At 35.3% G+C, this 17,687-nt stretch overlaps 1 long non-coding RNA gene across 1 annotated transcript; it reads right to left on the minus strand.

Annotated features, from left to right (window-relative positions):
- Positions 1-4,431: 4,431 nt before the first annotated feature.
- On the minus strand, positions 4,432-6,155 carry LOC122053613. The gene is made up of 2 exons (XR_006132267.1): positions 5,768-6,155; positions 4,432-4,820 (listed from the first exon to the last, which is right to left on the minus strand). It is a non-coding gene; the product is annotated as an uncharacterized LOC122053613 (long non-coding RNA).
- Between the last annotated feature and the right edge of the window lie 11,532 nt (positions 6,156-17,687).

Below are 17,687 nucleotides of genomic sequence, written 5' to 3' on the forward strand. Positions count from 1 at the left end.
GACTCAATCGGACATGAAGACCAAGTCTGAAGTTATCTACTATGACTGCAATAAGAAGGGACACTACAAGCCGGTATATCCAAATCAGAAGCAAAGAAGGAAGAAGGCTTTGAAAGCAACATAGTCTGAATCCTCGGAAGACTTTGCGAAGAAGACGAGGAAGCAAACTTCTTTGCTCTACCAGTACAAGCGTATGTTGCTGAAAACGATTCTGAGTCCGAAACCGAAGCTGAATCAGAAACTAAGTCCGAAAGAAGTCATGGATCCGTATCTGTTTTTGAAGGGTCAAACAATATTGTAAGTTCTCTAATTGTTGGTACTCAAGTAGATGAATTACAAAACTCAATTACATACTTATTGAGAGAGTTGGCCAAATCTAATATCCGGATCAAGTCATTCCAAAAGGAGGTAACAACCCTTAAGGAGGAGACTAACCTGAACTCTTTGACTGAACAAGTTCAAGATGAAACCTCAACTCAAGTCCAACTTGAGGAAGAGAATTCCAATTTAAAAACTCAAGTCAAATAACTCAAGGACTCATTAGAATGATTCACTTTGGATTCCAAGAACGTTGATCTAATTCTTGAAAACTAAAGGGTCATATACAATCGATCCCGAGTAGGATATAAGGTCAAACAAAGATTCAGATCATATCTATCTTTAGTAAATTGATCAAATAGAAACTTAGTCCAAGCGTGGGTCCCCAAGTCTAACCTGAGTAATTAAGTTAAACTCAATCAATATTAGATCCCCAAGGATCAAATCCATTACTTTGATAGACCTTATCGAGACTATGATCCAGGAGGAGCCAATAAAAAGACTATTTTTGTTATTAAGTAGACTTGTTTGATGTTTGATTTACTGCTTTCCCTATGCATACTTAGATTAGGATAGATAAGGACTTAGGCTTGATTTGCACTTGACTAGTTAGACCTAGGATTTTTAGGAAGAAAATTAAATATTTAATTTTCTAAAAAGACTTTGTCTAAAAGTGGTTGTTATTCCAATACTAAAGAAGGTCTAATGCCTCGCAACAACATGGAAGCTAATTATTGAAATGGATATTTAATCGACTAACTGTTAAACCTTAGTCTAACTTAAATGTAAATCAATCCTTAAATTTTAATCAAACTTGAAGATATAAGTAATCATCCCACAAAACAAATAAGGTTCCCTAATTAATAATTTAGAAAAAGAGTGAGATGAATTTAGGTTTAAAATTAGTTAATTAAAAGCTTAAACCTAACTTAATCAAAACAAATTAATCAAACTCAATTTAAATTTCAATATTTATAAAATATTAAATTCAAATTTTAAAATCTTAATTATTTTTCAAATGTTAATTAATAATAATTAATTTTAAAATTTTAAAATCTTAATTATTTTTTAAAATATTAATTAATAATAATTAAATTCAAATTTAATTATTTTTCAAATGTTAATTAATTTTCAAATTTTAAAATTTTAACTATTTTTAAATATTAATTAATTTTTAAATCATAATTAATTATTTTTAAGAAGTCAGACTTAAATAAATTCAAAGTTCAATATATTAAATTCAAACTTACATATTTTTTAAAATTTAAATTCAAATATTCAAAAATTCAGAGATACTTAAAATGAATATTAACTTTATCTCATACAAATTTCTAAACTTAACATATTTGACAACTAAGAAAGAGTGAGATGGAAAATTAGGAAAATAAATAATTATTTTAAATATATTCCTAATTTTTTATTCTGGGACTCTAGGATTCCCAAACTTAAATAAGTTACCTAGCCCCCAGGATATAGTACAAACGGTGGGTGCATGACATCTCTGACATAATGGCTAAGAGTTGATTCTCAAGAACTGACGACCTGAGATTTACCTCACCATGTGTCTAACGCCTGTGTACCTGCATGTACCTCCCTTCATATCTATGAGGTCGGATTAGGGGGGTCGTTAATATAGCGGATCTATATTTAAATAAGTTATCTAATTTTTTTTGCATTAATCAAGGGGGAGAAAAAGAAAGTTAAGTTAAATATTTCTATTTTCAAATGTTAAAGTATTTTTCAAAAGGAAGTTAAGTTTTTCTTTGGTTTAACTATTTTTGAAAGTTTACTATTTAAAAAAAACTAAATTATTATAAAATCTTTTCAAAAATCTTAAATATTTTTTTTTGAAATCTTTTACTTAACTAAGTTTTACAAAAAGCTAAGTACTTAACTAAATTTGTTTGAAATTTTTCAAAAGCTAAAAATGTGACATAGTATTTTGCAAATCTAAGAATTAGCTAAGTTTTTTAGGAAGAAGTTAAAGCTTTTAAGTATACTTTCAAAGATATTAAATCTTTAAAAAGATATCTTTCAAAAATAAAGTATTTTCAAAAGTCAAGTTCTTCTTCAAGGTTTTTACATAAATGCTAAGTACTTTCAAAACATAGTCTATTTGAAATTATCTTTAACTCTCCCTTGTCAAAAGTTTTTCAAAGAAAAATTCTACCATCTCAAAAGCAGAGTTTGTTTCAAAGTATTTTTAAAACTAAAATATTTTATTTTAAAATTAAGTATTTTTTTCCTTCCTAAATTATTTTTGATATATGTGAAAGGGGAAGAGAATATTCAAAAGTTAAGGGATTAGGAGGGACCTAACAAATCAATGCTTCTCTTTAAATGGATGAATCTCTTAACTTTTGCTATATGGTACATTTTTGCTATACGTTATTATATGTTTTACTTAACTTTTGAATCAAGTTGTCATAATCAAAAGGGAGAGATTGTTGGTACAGGGAGCACTAAACGATCAAACCTGAGTTTTGATTATGGAAAAGGGTTCAAAAGTTAAGATGTCTTGTTATCCAACAAGTGTGACTGAGCTTGCAGGAAAATCCTAAGTACTCTTAGGAAAAAGTCCTAATGGATTCTAGGTAGGTGGAAAACCTAGAGGGAGGAAACCCCAGGTCCCAAGGCAAGGTAACCCTAGGTTATGGAAAGTCCCAACTGCGGCTAGGCAACGAAGTCCTAATCCAAGGGACTGGCGAAGTCTTGGCAGGTCGAGAACGTTGGCCAAAATTCTAGAGTCGAGGACTCTAGGTGAAAATCTTGGGAGTCACGGACACCAGGTGGAAGACTGACGGATCAAGGATAGGGCATTCAACATAAAGTCTTGACATCTCGGATGCTGAGCAAAAGTCTAAACGGTCAGGAGGACTGGTATGGCAAAAGGTAAACTCTCCTGAGAGGAGTAGGTGAGGACGCGTTCCCCATTGAGAAAACAGTAGGCGTCGGTTTGACCTAGGTTTTCCAGAAAATCTGAAAGTCAAATCCGGATAATTCGGAGACTATCAAACAATTCATTAATCATATTTTATTATGTTAAAATATTTTGTAGGGTATATTTTATATTTGGACTAATATGCCTTATAGGAAGTGGAAGCACAAAAGAGTCTCAAATGAACAGTGTTCGAAGGCGCCTTCCATGTGGCTATAAGTGCCTCTAATGAATAGTATTTGAGGCACCTTCTATGTGGTTGAAGGCACATTCGAAGGGATAAACTTCGCAGAAAGTGGAAGTTATTGTCTCCGATGTTGAGGGGATAAGTGTCCCAGTTGGAGGAGCCTTCAAGGGGGTTGAAGGCACCTTCAATATCCTATAAAAGACTGGTTCAAGCAAAGGGCTAAAGATAACTTGAATTCATGACCACTCTCTTGCACATTGCTCCGAAGATAATCTGATGAATTTGTAACGCTGCGCTGACAACCAGAAGCTTGCAATTTCAACACCATCATTGTCGGTATATTCTAATTAAATTACTGTACTTGTAATGATTTTTTGAAATTATAGCATTGTTTCTCTTTTCTTTATTTTTGCTACGTTATTCTATATATATATATATATATATATTAAATTTTGTTATATATAATCCACTTTACACTTGATATTATTTAAAAAATAATAAGTGATTTATTTTAGATACAAATATCATAAGTTAGTTGATGTTGTTATTAAAGTCATAAAAGATTCTTAAAAAATTATATAATGTTTTGATTTATTTGTAGCTATAAATTTAAATTCTAAGATTAAATATATAATTATATATCATGAAAATATACTATTAAAAAGATCACAATATAAATATTATTAATTAAAAGTGTACTAAATTAAATGTATTTAATTGTGCACATATCCCCTGTGAACGGTTATTCCATGTTCACTCATTTTTCCATCCTTTTAGGCCGTAATTTGACATGTCTAATCAAATTTAACACAAATTGATACGCAGCATATAAGGTACATTTTTTTAAACTATATAACATGATAGAACACATAATAAAAAACAATTCAATAATATCATATATTTATTAACTTATTTCGAATTGGGTTAAAAAAAAAAAAGAATTTGACACGAAGGTAAATTACTTATCATGTAACTTTGAGGTTTCGGATTCGTATCACAAAAATAATCTCATAAAAAAAATATAAAATAAGACTGCATGCAGTTGGCATAATATAATCCGACATTTCTCGAGACCCTACAATGAAGTTTTGTACATCTTAGTAGTTATTACATGTGATCATCGGTAACTCGATAAAGTGTTTTCATTGACAGTGTTTTCATTTCTATATCATGAAAAAAGTGCAGAAATGCGGCATTTCTGAGTGTACTACGAATGTATCAGGAGATATGGATTTCAGAAGCATTCCTCTGTCTTCTTCCATGCTCGGTCAGTTTCCTCCAGACCATCTGCCAGCAATAGTACATAGTTATAGCTCCAACGCAGCAAAGAAGAGGAACACCTATACTGCAACCGCCTGGTGCAAGATTCATGAGCGTCTGCATGAGCAATAGCAAGGAAATGTAGATCGGAATGTGTTAGTGGTGTATAAAATATACAAGATAATTTACAATACTGTTCTATGGATTGTCATAATAAACAATAACTTTAGAGGTTGTACAGCTTTTGATCAATACCAAAGTTTCTCAATGGTTATCCATGCAATTAATGGGGACTCCACCTACAAAGAATTTCCAGTTTATAATCTATGGCAAAAAATTTAGGATTCTATTTCTACTGATTTGGACCATAAATGGACAACTGTTGGATATGTCACAGTTAGACCAGACATGCTTAATGAAGAGAATCTGTAAGCACAACTCATATTTGTCCACACTTTGAACAACATCAAACTGACGCCTAACACATGAACAATGATGAACTTCCATAGTATTGTGTCATGGCATCTTGACTAATGAATGCATCTGGTTCTTGAGATCTTAGCTATGTTCTTACGAAAACCTACAAAACCCCATTGACAGATGCTAAGTTCATAGAGGTTTGAGATGAGTCTGTTGAGTGTATAACGTATCTAGCCTACTAACCACCAATACTATCACCCGTTTCATTACTAGATTAAAAAATGGCTCTGATGAAGGAAACGGAAGTTATGGTTTGGGATATTCAATTGTAAATCAGCTTTTTTTTTCTAATTTATAATTTGCTTTGGTTCCTTGAAATGAATCCCACACAGATAAACCTTAGAACTTCTTTACAAATATGAGTTTAAGTTTTATTTCATCATCATCATCAAGACATATTAATCTCAACTAGATGAATAATCAGAAACAATGTATTTTTGAAAAATTATGTATACTGTGACTGAAATAACAATTACTAAACTCAAAACCGCAGAGATTAGGAAATATCATCTGACGATAACTTATTCTGGAAAAAATGTAAGAAATTAAATAATATCCCATTTCTCATGAGGTTGGATTCTCACCATGACAGCAGCAAGAATATGAACGACAGGAACCATTACTTGGTCAACTTTCCTCCCATCAGCGTATCCATTGAACGCAATAATCATGGAAAAAGTATGAATAATCACGAATGCAAGAGAAATAATGGCTGCAGAATAACAAAGGACTAATCAAATACAGAAAATAAGAGCAAAGCAGAGGCAAATTAAATAGAAGGTAAATACTAATATTAACTTCAGTCACTGTCAAATCTCTAAAACATTATTGCTGAAGAATATTCCGCAATTTCTGACGTTGAGGTTTTCCAATTTTCATTTAACTACACATTATAAGACTTGTAACTATAGCTCTAAAACCTACGAAGTACGAACCTATAACAAGGTAATTATCATTGAGATCCTACCTAAGAACCTGCCTAAGAACGAAATGGTTACAAGATCGTAAGATCCTACAATTTAATTAAATTATCCTAAAATAATACTTGGCATTTATAATTTATTGCGTGCAGTACTGATTTTCAACATGCATTACTATGAGCATTTTAAGCACTATCATTCCATTACAATTTAGTATAAACAAATATATGAAAAATAAAATGCAATTTTAAAATGCTTCATCTTTATATAGCAATAAATAACGTCTCTAATGAATGATAAGTATAAAATAGATGATGATGATAATAATAATTAAAAAGAATTCTTCCAAGTGTTCAAAGGAATCTAAGTGTTCAAAGGAACCTTATTATATAATTGAAGACATTATGTAATTATATGACATGGAAAAAATTATTTGCAATATATAATGTTATTCTTTAAAATGTATAATTGGATTGAATGTATATATATTTTATCTAATTAAGGTTGTTCGAAGTCCGGATAAAGGCGAAGGGTTGCGTTAGGTTGACAATCAGCAATAAAACTATGACAAATATTCAATGAATGGATTCATTAAACTATTGTGCTAATGGTAGGTTGTTCCCCGGAAGGAAAGCGTTGTAGGATCCGACTGTAACGTCTCGACAAAGACCGCTACATCTCCAGAACTCGAGTGTAGTGCTAAATATGTAAGAGTTCGCGTTACAGGGTTTGACTGTAACGTATCAGCAAGGACCGCTACATCTCCATGAGAATTTGGATATAGTGTTAAATAGACAGCAGTTTTCACACCGTAGGTTGGATAAGAACAAATATGATAGGAAAACTAATAATATAAAATTTGAAACATGGAAGATAGAAACTCTCACTGGTAAATCAATAGAGGTAGTAGATACAATGATTAGGAGAAGAATTAGTATTTTGTGTGTACAAGAGACAAAATGGGTAAGCAAGAAGGCAAAGATGATAGAGAACTCGAGTTTTAAGTTATGATATATTGAAAAAGAATAAAGCAAGAAATAGAGTGGGTATTATTATTGTAGATAGTTCGTTAAAGGATGAAGTTGTAGTAGTTAGAAAAGGGAATAAAATTATAACCCTTAAAATAATAGTGGCGAAAAAAACTATGAACATAATTAGCATATATGCACCGCAAATAGGATTAGATAAAGCTACCAAATCAAGGATTTGGGACGACTTTGATGAAATATTACAAAATATTCCACCAAATGAAATGATTTTAATAAGAGGTGATTTAAATAGGCATGTCGTAATGAAAAATGAGGAATATGAGAGAGTACATGGAAGTTATGGATTTGAAACGAGAAATGAGAAAGGGAAAATTATATTAGATTTTGTGATAGCATATGACCTTATATTAGCTAATACGTTTTTTAAGAAAAGAGAACACTTGGTCACATTCAAAAGTGGGAATAATAAATCGCAAATTGACTTTATTATAATTAGGAAGAAGGATAGAAAGATTTGTAAAGATTACAAAGTCATCCCTAAAGAAATCTTAACTACCCAAACATAGGTTAGTAGTGTTGAATATACGCCTTAAATATAGTATCAATAGAAAGAAAATATATATGACTCCTAGAATTAAGTGGTAGAAGTTAAAAGATGGGAAGTAAAACATATTCAAGGAGAAGATAGAAGAACAAGCATTAGGTGAAATATACGATGACTCTAATACAACATGGGATAAGATGGTATCAAAATTGAAAATAGTAGCTAAGAGTGTACTCGGTGAGTCAAAAGGGCATACACCACTAAAGAATCTTGGTGGTGGAATGAGAAAATACAAGAGAAAGTGAAGGAAAAAACGAATAGCTTATAAGGAATTATATATTTATAAGAACGAGGAAAACTTAAAAAAATATACAATAGCCAAGAAAGATGCTAAGAAAGTAGTGAGTGGAGCAAAGAATGAAACTTTTGAACGATTATATCAAAAATTGGATACAAAAGAAGATGAAAGAAACATTATGAGAAAGGAAAACAAGAGATCATATACAAATAAAATGTATTAAAGAGCGATGGAGAAATAAAAGAGCGATGGAAGAGGTATTTTCATCAACTTTTTAATGAAGGTTTAGATGACCAAGTTAACTTAGGTAATTTAAATAGGTCAAAGGCGCATAGAAATTTTAAATTTTATCGTAGAATTCAAACTTTAGAAGTAGAACAAACTTTAAATAGGATGCACAATGGAAAAGTCGTTGGACCAGATGATATTCCGATAGAGGTATGAAAGTGTCTAGGAAAACAAGGTATTGAATAACTTACAAAATTATTTAACATGATATTGAAAACGAAAAAAATGTATGATCAATGAAGGATAAGTACTCTAGTTCCCTTATATAAGAACAAAAGAGACGTACAAAATTATGCAAACTATAAAGGTATTATTAAACTAATTAGTCATACCATGAAACTTTGGAAAAAAGTAATAGAAAAAAGATTAAGGAGACCACAGTGACTGAAAATCAATTTGGGTTCATGCCTAAAAGGTCGACAATAGAAGTTATACATCTTCTTAGACAATTAATTGAAAAATATCAGAAGCAAAGACAAGATCTACACATGATATACATTGACTTAGAAAAAACTTATGATAGAGTCCCAAGAGAAATTATATGGAGAATTTTAGAAAAGAAAAGTGTTAGCATAACGTATATTACACTAATTAAGGATATGTACGAAGATGTAACAACCAGAGTAAGACTTCAGGCGGAGTAACTGAAGCATTTCCAATAAAGATAGGGTTACATCAAGGATCAGCTCTAAGTCCTTATCTTTTTACACTAATTATGAACTAACTTGCACATTTAAGACACAGTACTGTGGTGCATGCTATTTATATATGATATTATTTTGGTAGATGAAACACGTGAAAAAGTAAATGCTAAAATAGAATATTGGCAGGAAACACTAGAAGGAAAAGATTTTAAGCTTAGTAGATTAAAGACGGAATTTAAGTTTAGCAATATTAGAAGTAATGAGACAATTGTTAAGATAGGAGAGGACAACTTGCTCGGAACTGAGAGATTTAAATATTTAGGATCATTTTTGCAAAACGATGGATAGAATACAAGCAGGATGGTTGAAATGGAGGAGAGCGTCGAGTGTTTTATGTGACCGTAAAGTACTTCTAAAACTTAGAGGTAAGTTCTATAAAATCGCAGTTAGACCTGCTATGTTATATGGGTTTAGGGTTTAGGGATGAGGATGTTAAGGTGGATGTGCGAACATACGAGGATGAACAAAATATGAAAGGAAAGCATTAGAGAGAAAATCGGACATGAATGTGTATGCTGATTACATCATTATTGGGGTCAACACCAGCCTTCTGCCATCGCCGAAGAACTACCACCAACAGGAGATTAGGGGTAACGACTTTGCCCTATCTAAGTTATTTCATGCAGATGATTTAAGCAAGCCTAAGCTTTTGGTCGTAGTGTAATTAGCTGTTGGAGTGTATACTGAAAGCCTAAGCTTTTGTAATCATTTGTCTTGAATAAAGAATCACATTTGGTCAAATCATCTACATTTTTTTGTAGTTGTTCAATTAATTTATATTGTAGATAACATAGCATGTGGTGTCATATGCAGAAGATAATGTTATCAGTACCTTATAAATTATAAACAGTAGCTCACGACCAAAATGGAAAGGAACAAACCATTAGAAGGTCGTAGTGTAATTAGGTATCAGTTTATCTTGACTGTATAATTACACTAGTACACTTAGAGTGTATTGAGTAGGACCATTTGAGGTTATTTCTTTTATACTGATTTTATAAAGAAACAAAGACCTCGGTTATTATGGAAGTGTGTGTTCTTAATCCTAATATAATAACAAGCACATATATTTGATATTTATTTCTTTAATTTATCAATGGGTGAGATTTAGTTCGATGAATCAATAAGCCCGATAAGTTGGGAAATGGTATCACTTATAGTGTGTGTTGTTGATTATAGAAGGAAACTGTGTCCTAGAGATACTAGGTTGATAATGTCCCCAAGAGGAGCTCATAAGGATTGTCATGTTAAACCCTGCAGGTGGACTTAGTCCGGCATGACGATAAGGTTGAGTGGTACTACTCTTGAACTAAGATATTAATTAAATGAGTTGTCAGTAACTCACTTAATTAGTGGACATTCGATATCTTAAACACAGGGAGACTAACACACTTATAATAAGAAGGAGCCCAAAAATATAATTTGGGATTGGTGCGGTAGTTCAATGATAGTTCTCTAGTGGAATGAATTATCATTGATAAAAATAAGTTGTGTGTTCGGGCGAACACGGGATGCTTAATTTTATCGGGAGACCAAAACCAATTCCTCCTCTCGGTCCCTATCGTAGCCTCTTATTTATAGAGTTCTATACCCACCTATACCCACCTTCTATACCCACCCAATAGGGGCCGACCAAGCTAGCTTGGGAACAAGCTAGGGCCGGCCTAGGTATAAGATTGGGTGGCCGGCCTTAGCTTAAACCCAAGCTAGTAGGGCCGGCCAAAATAAATTAAAAAGAATTTTAATTTTAATTTTTATTATGTGGAAGAAATAATTTATTAAAGAGAATTTAAATTAAATTATCTCTCTTGTAAAATTTACAAAAGATTAAAGAAAGAGATTAGATCTCTTTCCTTATTTGTAGATTGGTGAGATATTTTATTTTCTCTTTAAAAATTATTCACATGTTGTAAAATTAAAATTATAGAAATTTCTTTTATTAACCATGTAGAGATTTTTAAAGAGAAATTTTAATTTTAAAATTTCCGGAAACAAATTAGGAAGTTTTAATTGTTGATTGAAACTTGTCCAATTTGTTCTCCAATGATGTGGCCGGCCAATGTAGATTTAATTGGAAATTTTATTTTATTTTTCTCAACTAAATCATGTCAAGGAAATTGAGAAAATTTTATTGTAATTAAATTTCCTAATTTGCCTAGGCCAAGGAATATAAAAGAAGGGGTGAGGGTGTCTTCATGAAATACAACATCTATTATTTTCTCTCCCTCTTTTTTTCCTTGGTGTTGTGGCCGGCCATCATCCTCTTCCTCTCTTCCTCTTGTGGTGGCCGAATACTTCATCCCTCTTAGAGTTCTTGTGGTGGCCGGATACTACTTAGAAGAAGAAGAAGAAGGAGAGAAAGCTAGCATCTCTTGGAGCTTGGTTAGTATTTTGGTTTTCTTCTTTGGTGAAGTTCTTCCTTTGTGGCCGAACCTTGCTTGGAGGAGAAGAAGGTGGTTGGTGGTTTCTCATCTCGGTAGATCGTTGCCCACACAACGTCCGAGGTTAGAAGAGGAATACGGTAGAAGATCAAGAGGTTTTTCTACAAGGTATAACTAGTAATTTTTATTTCCGCATCATGCTAGTTATTTATGGAAATAATACCAAATACAAGAGGCTTACGTTCTAGAATTTCGAATATGTTTTTTCGATGCTGTGTTCTTTTGTTTTTCTTTTCCTTGTGATTTGATTGTTCTCTTTGGTTAACCTAAAGTTATTTTAGGAAATTAAATATTAGCTTTCTATAAAAGGTTTTGTCTAGTCGGTGGTGGTTGCTCCCATATCCAAGAAGGCCATGTGCCTCGCCACGTCGTACTGATTGGGAACCAATTATGGAAATTAATATTTAATGGAATTAATAACTTAAGGAGACTTGAGTCGAACGTGTAAAGTTCCGCAGGAGATCCAAGTCAAAACCTAAAAGAACAAATAGATTAAGTTTTGGATCAAACGTGTTAAGTTCCGCAGGCGATCCAAAATTTAATTTAAAAGAACACATGATAGCTAGGAAAAGGTTCAGACCTTTGTACAAAATTTTTGTACAGTGGAACCTATAGGTTTTCCGAGTAGCAACCAACAATTGGTATCAGAGCTAGGGTTTTGCCTCTGTGTATTTGGTATTTAGTTTAATTATGCACATGTCATACATAATTTAGGCAAATTAATAGTAGGATGTGCTAACTTTGTGGATGCAGGATCCAACTATTATGGCTTTTAGTTATTATGTGTGTGATTGGACCCTTGGACATGTCAAGGGCATTTATCTGTGTGTGCATGATTGTATTAAAATACAGCAGGAGTTGTATTTAGTTTTATTAGGATTTTATTTTTGATCTAGATACATGTACATTCCTTTTATGGAATATAGGATCAAAATGTAAAATTCTATTTATGTCGCGGATCGAATCTTACAAAGCGTGGAACCTTCTAAGGACCAGAGGCGCAGCGGAACTAGGAGCAAGATGGATGCGACAGCTAGATCCGGTGCCAAATATGGCAGCAGCTAGGGATGACAACACACGGAGGACAATTAGTGATAAAAGCCATAATAGTTGAAAATTAAATTTTCTATTTATTGCTTTTATATTATGCTGTGTGTGCATGTTAGTTTACAAGTTTTAGTAGGCTATCATAGTTAAAATTCCTCATTTATAAATAACTAAGTGAGAGAGGGATTTTTAAATAAATCCCATGGTCTCCATTACTGGTTTGTAAGTGATGCAAACAAGCTTGCGCGTTGGCTCTGAGTGCCTTCCTCCATAACGGATGAGCTTGTTTGTGGATCACTAGAACAGACTTCCATTTTTGGATAACTATAGGAAGTTAATTAAGAGCGTGTGATCTTCCCCAACGGAAGGGGCATAATCTTATTAATGAACTTAGTGTCAAGTAATGGTATACACTTAGACACATCTAATAATATCCTCCCCATCGGAGTCACTGCTATTATTTGTGTGACCAAAAGACACCAACTATTAATTTTATTTGTCAAAAAGTTAGGTTGACAAGATAATAAAATTAATGGGATAAAACCCTCCTTTTACAAATGTTGAATTTGTATACGTCCACACTAACGTGGCATACAAAATTCACGGTGTTTTGAGGTGTTGGTTAATTTAAAATAGTATTGTTTGAGGAATCAATATTATTCTAAATTTAGAGTTCTGACCAAAAGTTATTTGTGATTCTTAGGATGTCTTTCAACCCATCGTCCATCATACTTCAACAGAATAGACTTACTGGACCAAACTACATAGATTGGAAAAGAAACCTGGACATTGTTCTTCTACTGAAAGTTATAAATTTGTCTTGACTAAGCAGTGCCCTGATGCACCTATCGGTGAATCTACCCAAGAGGAGATTGAATATCATAGGAAATGGGTAAGCAGATGAGATGGCGCGGTGTTACATTTTGGCTTCAATGTCAAATGTAACATCAACATCAAGATTTACCAACAGCCTATGATATTATGAACAATCTCAAGGAACTCTTTGGTCATCAGGATAGGGCTTCTAGGCAAGAAGCCATAAGAAAGATAATGCAGCCACCATGCAAGAGGGTACTCCTGTAAGGGATCATATCCTAAAGATGATGGCTTATCCGAGCGAGATACGATCCTTGGAGGAGAAATTGATGGGAAACCGGATCGATATGATCCTCCAAACGCTACCTAGAAGTTTTGAGCGGTTTGCACGAACTATAATATGAATAAGAGGATTTATTTATTAGCGGAACTACTGACTTCAAGTAGCATAAGGATTATTTCGTCACAATGCTCAAATTCACTATGTTGAAAATGGTTCTACTTCTAAACCGAAGGAAAGAAGAAGAAGAAACAAGTCGGTTCAAAGAAAGTGAATAAATCTCAGTCGTGATTTAAAGTGGAATGAAGAAGCCAAGGGCAAGTGCTTCATCTAGAAGCAGCGGGACATTGGAAGGCGGACTGTCCTCGTAGGAACCAAAACAAAGGTATATCTCATACTCTAGTTGTTGAAACATGTTTAGCGGTGTTATCTACCAGCACCTGGTGTGTAGATACGGGAGCCACTTATCATGTCTGCAATTCCTTGCAGGGGTTCCAGGAAACCCGACGACTATCTGAAGGAGAAATTACCGTCTACATGAGCAATGCTACTAAGGTGGCAGCTGTTGCAGTGGGAGACGTCTACTTATCTTTTAGTAGAAATAGAAATTTGATTTTAAGAAATTGTCTTTATGTACCCAGTTTTAGAAAGAATTTAATTTCAGTTTCTAAACTGTTTTTAGATGGATATTCAGTTTCTTTCAGTAACGATGTAGTTATTAAAAGAAATAAAGTGATTATTGTTAGGATCGTTCGTACTCGGCTAGAGAGGGGGGTGTGAATAGCCGCCCCAAATTCTCGCGTTCTTCCTACAGTTAGGGTTAGTCGCAGCGGAAATACAAGGAAGAAACTAAGGAGAAGAAAAATAAACCGATGTAACGAGGTTCGGAGATAAACTCCTACTCCTCGGCGTGCCCGTAAGGTGGACGAAGCCTATCAATCCGTCGGTGGATGAGTCCCCGGAAAACCAGCTAATAAGAACTCCTTCTGGGTGGAGAAACCTCACCACAATATCTCTTGCAACAGCAAGAATGAAGTACAGAAATACAGCAAGAAATACAGACAATATGAATGTAAAACGCTTGCCTTCGACTGGTTTCCGTTGACGAAGCAGCAACTTCACGGAAGAACAGCAGCAGCTGACCAGCCAGGGAAGCTCACACGAAGCTTCAAAAACAAAGAGCTCAGCAAAGCTCAAATCACAGTCTCGTGAGGAAGAGAGTATTTCACTCTTTCGTCTACTGTAGCGGTCTTATACCTGCTCCTGCGAGGAAGACAAAGAAGACACAAATCTAGCCGTTGGGTCGCAACGGCTAGTGCGTGGACCGATCAGGCTTCAGCCTGATCGGTCCAGATCCTCTCTGATCGGTCTTGGGGACCGATCAGGACCTGTGCTGATCGGTCCCCAGACCGATCAGCCCTCTTCACAGAGAACTCGCCCAAGTTCTCTGATCGTCTCCTGATCGGTCTGTGGACCGATCAGGGTGCATGTGGATCGGTCCACAGACCGATCCCCTCCTTTTTTCTTTGCCTTCTGTTTGCTTTCTAATCGGTCTGCAGACCGATCAGATATCATACAGTAGCATACTGTTTGGTTACTGATCGGTCACCAGACCGATCAGATAACCCAGTGTATCACTGGATCGATCCACTGATCGATCAAGAGCTCGGTTTTTGCCCAAACCAAGTCCAAACCAATACCCGGTCAACCTTAACCTGTTGGTACATCATGCTTAGCATCCGGTCACTCCCTTGACCTGCTAAGACTCCCCACCAAGTGCCCGGTCAATCCCTTTGACCCACTTGGATTTTTCTCTTCGTGTCAAGTATCCGGTCACTCTCTTGACCTACTTGACCTTCTCAACACCAGATGTCCGATCACCCTTGATCCATCTGGATTTTCCCTTGCCCGGCTTCACTCACCAGGACTTTCACCTAGCTTCACTCACTAGGGTTTTCACCTGGCTTCACTCACCAGGACTTTCCATACTGCCTAACATCCCAGTTAGGACTTTCCCACTGCCTGGCTTCACTCACCAGGACTTTCCACCTGCCTAACATCCCAGTTAGGACTTTCCCACTGCCTGGCTTCACTCACCAGGACTTTCCTCCTGCCTAACATCCCAGTTAGGACTTTCCCTCGTGCCAAACTCCCTGCTTAGACTTCTCCGTGCCAAGTCTCCATTCTTGGACTTTTCCAGTGCCAAGTCTCCATACTTGGACTTTTCCCGTGCCAAGTCTCCACACTTGGACTTTTCGCGTGCCAAGCTCCCTGCTTGGACTTTTCCAGTGCCAAGTTCCCTGCTTGGACTTTTTCCGTTGCCAAGTCTCCATACTTGGACTCTTTCCTGAATCAGGTCAACCAGGTCAACATTGACCTACGGTTGCACCAATAATCTTCCAAACATCTATTCTTGTCCCATATCAAGAATACAACTCTTTCACGAGTGTCAACCATCAAAATACAACTCAACTAGGTCAACCTTGACCTAAGGTTGCACCAACAATCTTCCTAAGTCAAACATCAAAATACAACTCGAGTAAGGTCAACTCGAGTCAGGTCAACCAGGTCAGGTTGCACCAACAATTATCTGTTCTGGTGCATTAGTTGGCAATTTGTATACTTTAAATCCAATTTCTTTCACAAAGCAAAACATGGAAATTTATAACACATCTTCTAACTCTAATAAGAGAAAAGAACCTTCGGAAATGAACCAAGCATATCTTTGGCATCTAAGGCTTGGTCATATTAACTTAAGTAGGATTCAGAGGCTTGTAGCCGATGGACTTTTGAGTTCATTTGAGTTGGAAAATTTTCCAACTTGTGAATCTTGCTTGGAAGGTAAAATGACCAAGAGGCCGTTCAAGGCCAAGGGGTATAGAGCCAAAGAAGTGTTAGAGTTGGTTCACTCTGATTTGTGTGGTCCTATGTCTGTCCAGGCAAGAGGAGGTTTTGAATATTTTGTCTCTTTCATAGACGATTATTCAAGATATGGATACATTTACCTAATGCGCCGCAAGTCCGAGTGCTTTGATAAGTTCAAAGAATACAAGGCTGATGTGGAGAAACGACTAGGTAAAAGTATCAAGACACTACGGTCAGATCGTGGTGGCGAATACCTCTTAGGAGAGTTTAGGAATTACTTATCAGAGGCCGGGATTCAATCCCAATTGTCTGCACCTGGAACACCCCAACAGAATGGTGTAGTAGAACGAAGGAATATGACTCTTATGGAGATGGTTAGATCAATGATGAGTTATTCAGAATTACCAAATTCGTTTTGGGGATATGCTCTGGAAACAGCAGTATACGTTCTGAACTTAGTACTTTCTAAATCAGTTTCTTCTACTCCTATAGAATTGTGGAATGGGCGAAAGCCCAGTCTAAGACATATTCGGATTTGGGGTAGTCCAGCACATGTGCTGAAACCAGATGCTGATAAGTTAGAATCCCGTACAGAAGTTCGCGTGTTTGAAGGATATCCCAAAGGAACGAAAGGTGGTTTATTTTATAGTCCTAAAGACCAGAAGGTCATTGTTAGTACCAATGCCCAGTTTTTAGAAGAAGACAATATAATGGATCACAAGCCCAGTAGCAAAGTTGTTTTAGAAGAGCTTAGAGAGGACATGTCTACTTCAGTACCAACAGTACAAGATGAAGTACCACAAGAGACTGCAACACGTGTCACACATGATACACAACCACGGATGCATCGTCGTAGTGGGAGGGTTGTAAGGCACTGAAAGATTCATGTTTTGGGAGAGTCTTGGACTTGATCCCGGTAAACATGAACCTGATCGAACATCTACGAAGCACTCCAAGATATAGATGCGATCTTGGCAAAAGGCAATGAATTAGAAATAGAGTCTATGTACTCTAATAAAGTCCGGGAGCTTGTAGAACCACGATGGTATAAAAGCCGTTGGATGCAAGTGGATCTACAAAAGGAAAAGAGGGATGCGGGAAGGTAGAGACCTTCAAAGCTAGGCTTGTTGGAAAGGGCACTCCGAAAGAGGGAATCGATTATGAGGAGACCTTTTCACCGGTAGCCATGCTTAAGTCTATCCGGATACTCTTATCCATTGCTGCTCATATGGATTATGAGATTTGGCAAATAGATGTCAAGACAGCTTTCCTTAATGGAAGTCTTGAAGAGAACATTCATATGAAGCAACCA

The sequence above is a fragment of the Zingiber officinale genome, chromosome 3A, assembly GCF_018446385.1.
Source record: "Zingiber officinale cultivar Zhangliang chromosome 3A, Zo_v1.1, whole genome shotgun sequence".
Lineage (NCBI taxonomy): Eukaryota > Viridiplantae > Streptophyta > Magnoliopsida > Zingiberales > Zingiberaceae > Zingiber > Zingiber officinale.